The sequence below is a fragment of the Cyrtonyx montezumae genome, unplaced genomic scaffold, assembly GCF_038088225.1.
Source record: "Cyrtonyx montezumae isolate F1298 unplaced genomic scaffold, pur_monq_1.0 scaffold_8, whole genome shotgun sequence".
Classification (NCBI taxonomy): Eukaryota; Metazoa; Chordata; class Aves; order Galliformes; family Odontophoridae; genus Cyrtonyx; species Cyrtonyx montezumae.
Window position 1 is genome coordinate 44,800,615 of NW_027072089.1, and position 11,598 is coordinate 44,812,212.

The following is an 11,598-nucleotide window of genomic DNA, read 5'->3' on the forward strand; positions in this document are numbered from 1 at the left end:
GGATGAACCGGGATCTTTTGTTGAGACTCCGAGAGAAAAGGAGAGTCTATGTCCTCTGGAAGATGGGTCAGGCTACTTGGGGTGACTACAGAGAACTGGCCAAGATCTGCAGGCAGAAAATTAGAAATGCTAAAGCCCAGCTTGAAATTAGGCTGGCTACTGCTGTAAAGGAGAACAGGAAACCCTTTTACAAATATATTAACAGCAGGAGAAAAACTAAGGAAAATTTCCCTCCTTTACTCAACGAGGCAGGCAATATAACCACAGATGATAAGGAAAAGGCTGAGGTTCTCAATGCCTTCTTCACATCTGTCTTTAATAGACAGGACAGTTATCCAAATGGTACTTGCCCTGACCTGGAAGTCTGGGACGGGGTGCATAATGCACCCCCTGTGATTCAAGCAGAGACGGTCAGAGATCTTCTCCTCCATCTGAACTCCCACAAGTCCATGGGGCCAGATGGGATCCACCCAAGGGTGCTGAGGGAGCTAGCAGAGGTGATTGCCGAGCCACTTTCTGCCATCTATCAGCATTCCTGGTTATCTGGAGAGGTCCCACAAGATTGGAGGCTTGCCGATGTGACTCCCATCTTCAAGAAAGGCCGTAAGGAAGACCCGGGGAACTACAGGCCTGTCAGCCTGACCTCGGTATCAGGGAAAGTTATGGAACAGATGTTATTGAGGGAGATCACACGACACGTGCATGGCAATAAAGGGATCAGACCCAGCCAGCACGGGTTCACCAGGGGCAGGTCGTGCTTGTCCAACCTCATCTCCTTCTATGACTGGGTGACCAGACAGGTAGATGAGGGAAAGGCTGTTGATGTAGTCTACCTGGACTTCAGCAAGGCCTTTGACACGGTCTCCCACAGTATTCTCCTAAGGAAACTGGCAGCCCGTGGTGTGGACAGGTTCACTCTTCTCTGGGTGGAGAACTGGCTGGAGGGCCGTGCCCAGAGGGTAGTGGTTAATGGAGTTAAGTCCAGCTGGCGTCCTGTAACGAGTGGTGTCCCCCAAGGGTCAGTTTTGGGGCCCATCTTGTTTAATATCTTTATTGATGACCTAGACGAGGGAATTGAGTGTACCCTCAGTAAGTTTGCAGATGACACAAAGCTGGGAGGATGTGTCAAACTGCCTGAGGGTAGGGAGGCCCTTCAGAGGGATTTGGATAGGCTGAACAGCTGGGCTGAGCAAAATGGGATGAGGTTCAATAAGACCAAGTGCCGGGTCCTGCACTTTGGCCACAATAACCCCATGCAATGCTATAGGCTTGGGGCAGAATGGCTTGAAGAATGTAGAGAGGAAAAGGACCTGGGGGTGTTGGTTGATGCTCGGCTCAACATGAGCCGGCAGTGTGCCCAGGTGGCTAAGAAGGCCAACAGCATCCTGGCCTGTATTAGAAATAGTGTAGCCAGCAGGAGCAGGGAGGTGATCATCCCCCTGTACTCAGCTCTGGTACGGCCGCACCTCGAGTACTGTGTTCAGTTTTGGGCCCCTCACTACAAGAAGGACATTGAGGCCCTGGAGCGTGTTCAGAGAAGGGCAACAAAACTGGTGAGGGGTCTGGAGCACAAGTCTTATGAGGAGCGGCTGAGGGAGCTGGGATTGTTTAGTCTGGAGAAGAGGAGGCTCAGAGGAGACCTTATTGCACTCTACCACTTCCTGAAGGGGGGTTGTGGTGAGGAGGGGGTAGGCCTCTTCTCCCTGATAAGTAATGACAGGACGAGAGGGAATGGCCACAAGTTGCGCCAGGGAAGATTTAGATTAGACCTCAGGAAGCATTTCTTTTCTGAAAGAGTGGTCAGGCACTGGAATGGCCTGCCTAGGGAGGTGGTTGAGGCACCATCCCTAGCGCTGTTCAAGAAGCGTTTAGATGAGGTGCTAAAGGACTTAATTTAGTAGTTGGGTAGAGATAGTGATAGGAGGATGGTTGGACTAGATGATCTTATAGGTCCTTTCCAACCTTATGAACTTATGAACTTATGAACTTAAGCATGGATCATCAAATCATTAAATAGTTTGAGTTGGAAGGAACCTTTAGGATCAGCTACTTCCAACTCCTCTGCTACAGACAGGGATACCTCCCACTAGACCAGGTTGCTCAAAGCCCCATCCAGCCTTGCCTTGTATGCTTCCAGGGAGGGGGCATCCACAGCCACTCTGGGCAACCTGTTCCAGTGTCTCACCCCAGATCCTTTTCTTCTCTAGGCTGAAGAGCTCCAGCTCTCAGCCTGTCCTCATAGGGCCCTCTTCTTGTCTTTGTGGCCCTCCCCTGGATCTGCTTCAACAGCTCAATGTTTTTCATGTGTTGGGGGCCCCAGAACTGGATGCAGTACTTTTTTTTTTGGTTTCACAAGAGCTGAGTAGAGGGGCAGAATCACCTCCCTTGACCTGCTGGCCACACTTTTCTTGATGCAGCCCAGGATACAGTTGACCTTCTGGGCAGCAAGCGCACACTGTTGGCTGATGTTGAATCTTTCATCAACTGACACTCCCAAATGCTCCTCAGAGATGCTCTGAAGCCTTTCTCTGCCCAGCCTGTATTTATGCTTGGGATTGCCCAGACCTAGGTGCAGAACCTTGCACTTGGCCTTGTTGAACTTCATGAGGTTGCATGGGATGCCAAACAATGAACTGGACTGTCAGACACAATTGCTCTTCTTTAGGGATCAGAAGCTCAGTGGAGTGTGAAAATGTGAAGGGAAGTCAATGTCCTACATTGACTAACAATATGTTAGAAAAGTACAGCATTGATCAGGCTGTGTTCTAGTATACGCTAGGTGGAAAGGTAAGAGTGAAAGAAAATAGTTATTATTTGTTTCTTTAAAGATTGTGCAAACTAAATCAGTTTTCAGCTCAGAATTAAAAACTATACCCAGCTGAAAGTCCAGATGGATGAAAGCAATTAACAAAACCAGTATATTGGATCATTGCTGTGCTCTGAGGGCAATTGATGCAACAGAGATCGTATTACCTTATGTCGATAGGGTGTGTAGTTTGAATTACAAAAAGCTTCACTTAAACCAGATGCTATCTTTTTGGATAAATCCTTCCCAAGGCTAAGCCGAGTTTTCATTTTAAGTTCTGTTAACATTCCTGTAGAACAGAGCCTCTGAAGCCTCTGTCTCTGATGGCACTAGGGTTTTCTGCTTTGCTTTCCTTTCTTGATTGCCCTCCTTTGTGCTCAAAGAGCTCATCTATTCAATGCTTTTCCTTCCCCGCACAATAACATGCGACATTCAGTGTAGAAGGGCCAGCCTGAAAAGTGGGTAAATTGCCTTATTAGCCTAAGTTGAATAGCTTACTTGGTATTTCTGAACTAGTCATGGGATGCTGCATAAGACAGAGCCTTTCATCTTTAAAGCAATTATGTACACCGAAGCACAAGCTGTGCTACCTTTGGTACTTAATTTTTAGGTGGCATCTTGTCCAGCCCTTTAATTTGTTGGACTGTGAGGTACAACTAACAGTGTATGGACCGATGAGCGAGAAACTAGATTGACACAAAAAGGAGTCCCTCAGGAAAATTTAAGTTATATTTGTAAAAAGAGTTTACAGTGAATTCTACCTTTTATTAGTATGCAATAATTTTATCCAGAGCATACATACAACTTTTATATTTGTTAGATCTCATTATAATATTCTGCTGCATTTAATACTTTCTGCTTTTCTGCTCCATTTCCTGGATAAACTGTTGGGAATATGTTCCATATCATCCCATTCTATCATGCTCATTACAACAGAAATGCTTCACCAGTAAATTTTGATGGCATTGTTCAAATAATTTGTTGAGGTTTAATTACCTGGACTTAGGTAGGAGTCTAGTCCAAAGACACATCTTCTGTTTTATTGAAAATGGCTGATTTTCTGTTCTTGTCTTTCATCTTGGACATGGGACTTAATAGAACAGTTGTCCTAGAATACTGCTGCTCTGGATGTAGATGGAATATGGTCCCAAATGGAAAATGAGTCTGGCCTATTAATGACCTCAATGATCAAAACCAGGATTTTGACCTTGTGGTAGAATAAAAATGGGAGTCAGTAGAAGCTGGGAGCATGGAGAGGTTCTTGAGTCATGCTAAAGATGCTTGTAGGTGGATTCTGGCCAAATTGGAGTGTATCATCTACATCAACACTGACCCGACTAAACTGTGCTATTCTATCTGAAGGTAATGATCAGACAACTCACTGTAGCTAGATACTTGCAAAAAAACCTGGAAAGGAAAGACTCTTGTTTGTCATTGATTCTGCGTGGTAAGGTAGGAAAAAAGAGAATTTTTCTTTTAAATCTTTGCGGGGAGGCATGTTTCCAAAACTTTATTATTATTTTATTATCATAATCATCATAATTATTGATATATTTTTACATAAATACTATTGTGTTAAAGAAAGAAAAGTCCATGAAATGTTTTCAAATAGTACTATTTACTGTCTTTAGAAATATCCTTTGAATTTGTCTCATTTATCACCATCTGTTTGTCCCAAGCCTCACTTTGTGGAAGTGCTTACGCTGTATTTCTTGTTATATCTCTATGCAGAGAACATGTTGATTTTGTTGCCAAAAGAATTTACTGAATTTTACATCTCTGTGTCACTGTTACTGCAGAAGTCTGGCCTTTTTCAGAAGCACGTTGTCACATATCTGGCTGCTATTCACAGTGATCACGGTATCAACAGCTTCCCTCAGTCACTATTATCTTTTGGATTATAACCTAATAAAACTACTGGGAGTTAAGCAGAAATCTTGCACTAGTGTGTCAGTTTTAGAGAGGTCTTCCTTGCAAAATACCCCCCCATTTTTAGCATACTCTGATATGGACCTCTTTAATTTCAATGACAAGCGCCTCATAATTTCAGTCTTTGTTACAAAGTAATACAGGTTTTGGGTGTGGATGGAAGAAGTCAGGAAAGTGAGAATCCCAGACAGTCACTGAGGGAGAAAGTGGGAGTTAAGATGTAAGGAGGCAGAGTCCTGAAGGTCCAGAGGAAGAGCTTGGCCCAGGAGGAATGGAAGAGAGGCTAAAGGCAGTGAGAACTGGTCTCATTACAAACCAGAAATAGGAGAAATCTACCACACTGCACTGCAAATGTTTGTCCTTTGGTAGCCCAATAACTCTGTCCTTTGGGAGCCTTTTTAATGGGGAAATGGTCCTTACCCAGAGTTCAGTCCAGTCCAAATAACCTTTCACATGCATAAGCAAGAGAAGAAGGAATCAGCCACTGTAGTTCAAACTACAGAAATACCCTGTGAAAAAGATTTTCTCAGGCTTTAGGCAGGAATTCATCCAAAAACCTCCCCAAACCAAGACAAACTATCTGGGAAAAGTCTTGAGATCAGAAGAAGCTGTTGCTCTCCGTAAGCTATTGCTTCTCTCCTGTGCTTCAGCAAAGGATGCATTTTAGAAGAATGGTAGAAACAGAATACTCTGAGTTGGAAGGGACCCACCAGGACCATCAGGTCCAACTCCTGGCTCCACACAGGACCACCCAGATATCCAGGCCCCATGGCTGAAAACATTCTTCAAATGCTCCTTGAACTCCAGCTTCTTGAGGTCGTGCCCACTGCCCTGGGCATTCTGTTCCATGCCCACCACCCTCTGGTGCAGCAACCTTTTCCTGATCCCCACCTGCTCCTCCCCTGACGCAGCCCCATGCCTCTGCCACCAGAGAGCAGAGCTCAGCACTGACCTGCCCCCCTCAAGAGGAGCTGTAGGATGCCTCATCTGAGCCTCCTCTGCTCTAGGCTGAACAAACCCAGGGACCTCAGTTGCTACTCATATACCTTGCCCTCCACACCCTTCATCCTCTTCACCTCCTTTGGATGTTCTCTAATAGTTTTATGCCTTCCTTATATTGTGCCCCATAGTACTTGAAGTGAGACCACACCAGTGTAGAGCAGAGCACGATAATCAATCCCTTCCCTCCCTCATTGAGAAGGGATACACTTGCTTGAATCCTGCACCATCACTGTGTACTGCTCACATGTGATGACTTACCCCAGTGAAGAATGAAGAAAGAATGGAAAAACATCCATGATATTAAAAACTGTAATAAGATTTGGATAATTTTTTTAAAATAGATAAGGTCTACAGCAATCAATTTTATTATGATACACAAAAAAAAACTCCATAGGGAGGATCAGAAGGGAAATGATCAAAGTGTGTGTGTTACATCTAATGGCTCACTTCACTACAGCATCTCTTTCTACCATATTTTTAATTTTTGTACTGCAGGGACCATAAAGTCTTCATGATGAAACAGAAGTTTGTAAAGTACCCTGCACGTTGTGGACCAGCAGATCACCTCAGCTTACTGCTGTCCAAATGACATTCTAAAATGTCTGTGTGTGGAGGTTTTATCTCACCCTCATAGCTGGAAACTGCCAACTTATGGCAGCTGATGACATTCTTTAAGAGCCAGTTGAAGACAAAGTGAAAAATCCAGCCATGTGTAAATTCTAATAAGGGATGTATGGTTGATAAACTTTGCTGTCAGGGCTCTCTGTTACACTTTATTTATATCAACTTAAAGCCTGAAGGAATGCTGCTTTGGCTGCCTTTCAAAACATGAAAGCTGAACATATGTGGATTCACTGAGAGGGAAATTAGTCACTCTTACTGCTTTAGAGAATCCAATCACTTAAAAATCCCTGCAACATCAATATGCCTCTCCATGGAATGTCAGTTGCATTGCCTAAGTGCAACTGTCTAACCAGCCACTAAAGCATAGTTCACCTACTGGAGTCTGGAGGGCATTAGTCTGTTCGATAAAAGTGTGTCTGAACAAACTTAGAATCAGGACAGTGTTTACTTTTTTGTCAATAATCTCAAAGTGCTTGCAAAGTCTTTTTCCAGGCAGCCTTACATGTTACACAGTACTAGAGAAAGCTCATGGAAACCCACTATCCTTAAACACTGAAAATGGCAGCAAACCTGAAGCTACTTGCTCTTTCTCACAGGCCCACAGTGTGTGCATCCAAACATTGTTTTCTTACCTTCACCAAGATGAACTGTTCAGATGAGAGGAGATGTGACAGGCCAGAAAGATCAAATATTACTACAGTGGTGCAATCCATGGTGCTGATGCAACCCAAGGCCTTTCCAAGGGATGGACAATTTTTATTCATTACGTATCTACCCTTCCTTCAGGCTGCAGGTTAGGAATAGTGGCTAAGCTGCATTGCTCAAGATACTATCAGGTCTGTCTCTTTTCCAGATCACTGGTTGTTTTAAATGCTTAAAAAACAACAACAACAACATCAAAAACCTGATCATTTCTCACTTTTTCTGAGTCTTGTTCATGGTCTTGATGCAGAATTTCTTAGGAAAACTGTTAGCAAGCTGCTTGTAATGAGAGATATATCTTGCTCTGTAGTACCTGGAGTGTCATTGTGACTCCTCTCCTTGCTTAAAAGGTTCCCCAGACTCTCTCACAAGTCTGATTTTTTATGTATTCATTGTCATATTACTCAGAATTTCAATTTCTTCACAACATTTGATATTGAATTCACTGTATTTTTCCTCACGATGACACAAATTACCTAACAATTCTAATATTTCAGAGTGGTTACCAGCAACTGGATTTTTTGTTGGTGAGGAATTTGACAATTGTGTAATATAATGAGGGTATTTTTATAGAGGCATTATAAGCTCTGAGCCACTGAGCTACAATTTTGGATTTTATACCTGTTGTTTGAGCTTGTAATACAGAAACAGATTCCTAAAAGCCATTCAGAAACAAGGCTTTGCTAGGTCACAGTCAATAGGATGAAGTCTACTATGTTTTTTTGCTTACCTTGAAAACATCCTGAGGAAACTGAAAAATGAAAGCTCCTGGGTAAGATCCTGAAGCTCTCAAATCAGCAAACATTTAAGCACCATCTGAACTATGCAGGTCACTCCAAAGAAACATTCCTGGAAAATTCTGTGCTTCACTGCAGTTTGGAGCTGAGTAAGCAGCTGGAGGGGAGCATTTGCTTGTATCTGAAACTCCCCTTGCTACTGGGAGATGAGGAAGTTAAAATGTACAGAAGTGGGGGAAGGGACATCAAGGGGGAAAATACACAAAATTAGTGAAAGTAGTTTCATTTTCTTTGCTTGCTCTTGACTCTAACTGCCAATTTAAATGACTGTGACATATTTTCTGCTTGGGTTGTTTTTTTCTCACTTCATGGCAGGTAGTAGAAGAAAATGGGAAATTGGTATGTGGAGAAAGATAAGCAAAGAGCTGACAAACACAAGTAATTTCACTTCTCTATTTTCTTTAAAGTAAGACTAGTAAAGTGACGTATTTTTGTGGTTCACAGCAGCAGTGATACTCAGATAACAATGTCGTATCTAACTCAAGGATAAAATATCCACATGATAAAAACTAAGATCTGACTCGAGCTTTCTATCAATCACATATTTTCCCATTTTATATTATTTATCTACTTAAATTTCACATGCAAGTGACTTTTCTGTGGTGCCCGAGGGAACAGTAATAACTTATCAAGCTTTTCACCTCAAGATTCCCAGCTATCTGTTAGACTCTGCATTGACTAAATATAGCCCAAACTTTTGTTTACCTGCTTAGGCTCTTCATTCACTGCCATTCATTGCCTCACTTAAGGAAAGGCGATTGTTTTCTTTAGCCAGCTACTATCTATTCGGTAAATGAGGCTATTATCTTTTGAGTCGATTGATTACATAAATTTGGTGAACGAGTGGAATTTCCTGGGTGTTTTTATTTCTAGTCCACCTTTCAGATGAGTTTCTCAAGGCTACTTGCAGGTGTTCTTTCAGGAATATTTGCAAAGCCTTTCTTTGTCTGGCAAATATCATCAGCATCTGAAATGAAAAGAAAGAGAAACTGAGCTGAAGAGTCATTTAGACATTAATTGACAGGACCAGATATATGTTTAAAGCCAAATACAAGTTCAAATGATTTACCATCAGGCTCTCATCCAGAAAATTGATGGTATTGTATTGATAGACATGTATCTCTGCCCAGGCTCAAGTAGTGACTGTTAACTATAAATGACTCTATAGTTTAGTAAAAATTTCTGACGAATTGGAAGTGAAAATGGACTGTTTCTGTGGCAGATTGCTGTACACAGAAAACTACATGATAGCAGTATCGAATGATACTCCCATAGTTCACTCCCATAAAGAGGAACTCTAGAGGTTATGTTTGAAGAAATTCTGTAAAGTAAGGAAATGGACATCTTCTGGGTGAATTCTCTGTTGTCTAGCTATACAATTTTTAAAATATCAGGAAGATTTTAACCTGGTTTTCTGAAAGGTGAGAAACATTAACCTGAAATGTGCTATTTTTTTCCAAAGTCTGGCTGGCATGTAAATGATGGAATTTGGCCTGCAGTATGGATTGCTGTATCAATTTGCAAATCCTTTAGCTGATATATATATATATATATTTCAACTGCACACCACCCATGTTCTAGAAGTTAAACTGTTTATGCCCTTATGCTCTCATTATAATATGAACCAAACTGAAGCATGCCAAGATTGTCTGTGGTGCTCGGTGGCACTCAAAATGTTTGGCAGGCACTCTGTGGAGTCCCATAACTGCAAGTCTGGGCCTTCCTGATGTACCTGAGATGTTCACACCAGAGTGGCATATGTGGCACAGCAAGAGATCATACATGCTGGAGCTGACAGCTGGAGCCCATAAACACCTGTGAGTAAGTTCCCAAATAAATCCCTTCTCTGTTTTCTCAGGCAGCAATTTCTTTTGAACAAAAGCAATGCATCTGCTTCTTTCCAGTGCCATTCCACTATGGACCTCGATGGGACTGACAATGAAAAACAACAAATGATATATTTTCTGCAAGTTATATTTGTCACATATATTGGTTAGTGATCAGAGAATTAACCTGCTGCTAGTTTTGTGGACTATTTCTCCATAAGTTCAGATTCTTCATTGGTTCATTCATCTTCTTATCATAAAAAAACAGAGGTGAGCCTTGTACGTGCATTGAGAAACAGCTGACCCTGTGCTCACCGGGGTCCTTGAGCATGGAAACACATCTGGTGAATGTCATCTGTGCTGAGGGAGCTCCCCCCAACATCTGTGGTGCAAGAGCTGAACACTTTGCAAACTTTACTATCAAAATAAGGGTCACTTGGGCTTCAGGAAGCTTTATTTTGGGAATAGGCCTCTCTCCCAGGTAACAGTGATAGGAAGAGATGGAATGGCCTCAAGTTGCACCAGGGGAAGTTAGGGTTAGATATTAGTGGTGAGATATTGGAACAGGCTGCCCAGGGAGGTGGAGGGGTCACCACAGTGTTCAAGAATCATGTGAATGTGTCACTGAGGGATGTGGTCAGCTCCAGAAGGGTTTACGTAGCCTGTTGCATGGCATACACTCTTTTTCACTCTCTCTGAACTTGAAATGTGAGCAATATTTCTGGCTTTTTGTGAGGTTTCTCAGCCTTATGTTTGTTCAGTGTTTTTACCTTGGCTTTTGCGATCACAAAGGAAATAGTGCAGTAGTCCTTCAAACTGAGGGAAAGGAGCAAATCAAAACACACGTCAGTCTCCTTAGCAAGAGTGCTAGCTACCACAGGGCTGAGGAAAATGCAGTGCACATCACTTTACTACATGTGAAAATGAAGAGATGGGAAATGAAAAAATATACCACCTTGTCATTGAAAGATGTGTACCTACTGAGTTGAAGCAATGACTGATGCTGTGCAGGTGGTTTTCTTCTTGCCAGGGAGAAGTGTAGTGGGGCCAGAGTCTTTTAATCTGTTATAAATATAACCAAAGATTTACAGTTGGCCTCAGACTTGAAAATGCAAATGGATTTTCAATTGCAAAGTCTGCTCCATCATAATGGCTTTCATACAGAGCTTTGTCTGAATAGAACAACAGCTGTTCTGCCTGTGTTATTGCTTGTTTTATTTTATTTTTAGACTTCTCTCATATGTAAAATGCCAGGAGATGGACGCAGACCAGGATACCTTGTGGTGATGTCTGCTAAATAAATAGGGAGCTCCCAGTGACAGTGGAGTGGAACTATGTTTGAAATGTTTTCTCCCTTATTTAATTAACATTGCACAACATACAGAAAGTAAGAGTCAGTTCTGATCAGGACTTTTGATCATCCTTCCACTCCTAAGCTGGATAATAATGGGATGCAGAGGTCTGATCAACCTTTGAAATTAGCTTTTTGCTTGAAATCACCACCTGGTGACTACGGAGAGGCCCCCGAAGGCTCCACATTCTGACCCTTAAAATTAAAAATGGAGGAAAGCTGGTGCTTAATCACTGATTGATCACTCATTTAGAAATGCCACCCTTAAAATTCCTACCCATGAAAATCAATTGGATATTTCTGCTTGAACTGTCCTCGATTTTCGAATTCAACAATCACCTGTTTTTCAAAGCCAAACAGCTTTCTTTTTGTTTCAGTAATTCCTCCTTTTCAGCATCTGTACATTTTTACTGCTGTTTATTACTAATAAAGCAGACTGTTGATAAAGTGCACCTGCTCAAACGCAAACACCAATGAGAATTTAGTACTACAGTAGGAGTTCTGAGTCCAAATACTATTGTGGACCTATTTCCCAGTACACACATTGTTTTGTTGCTTGGA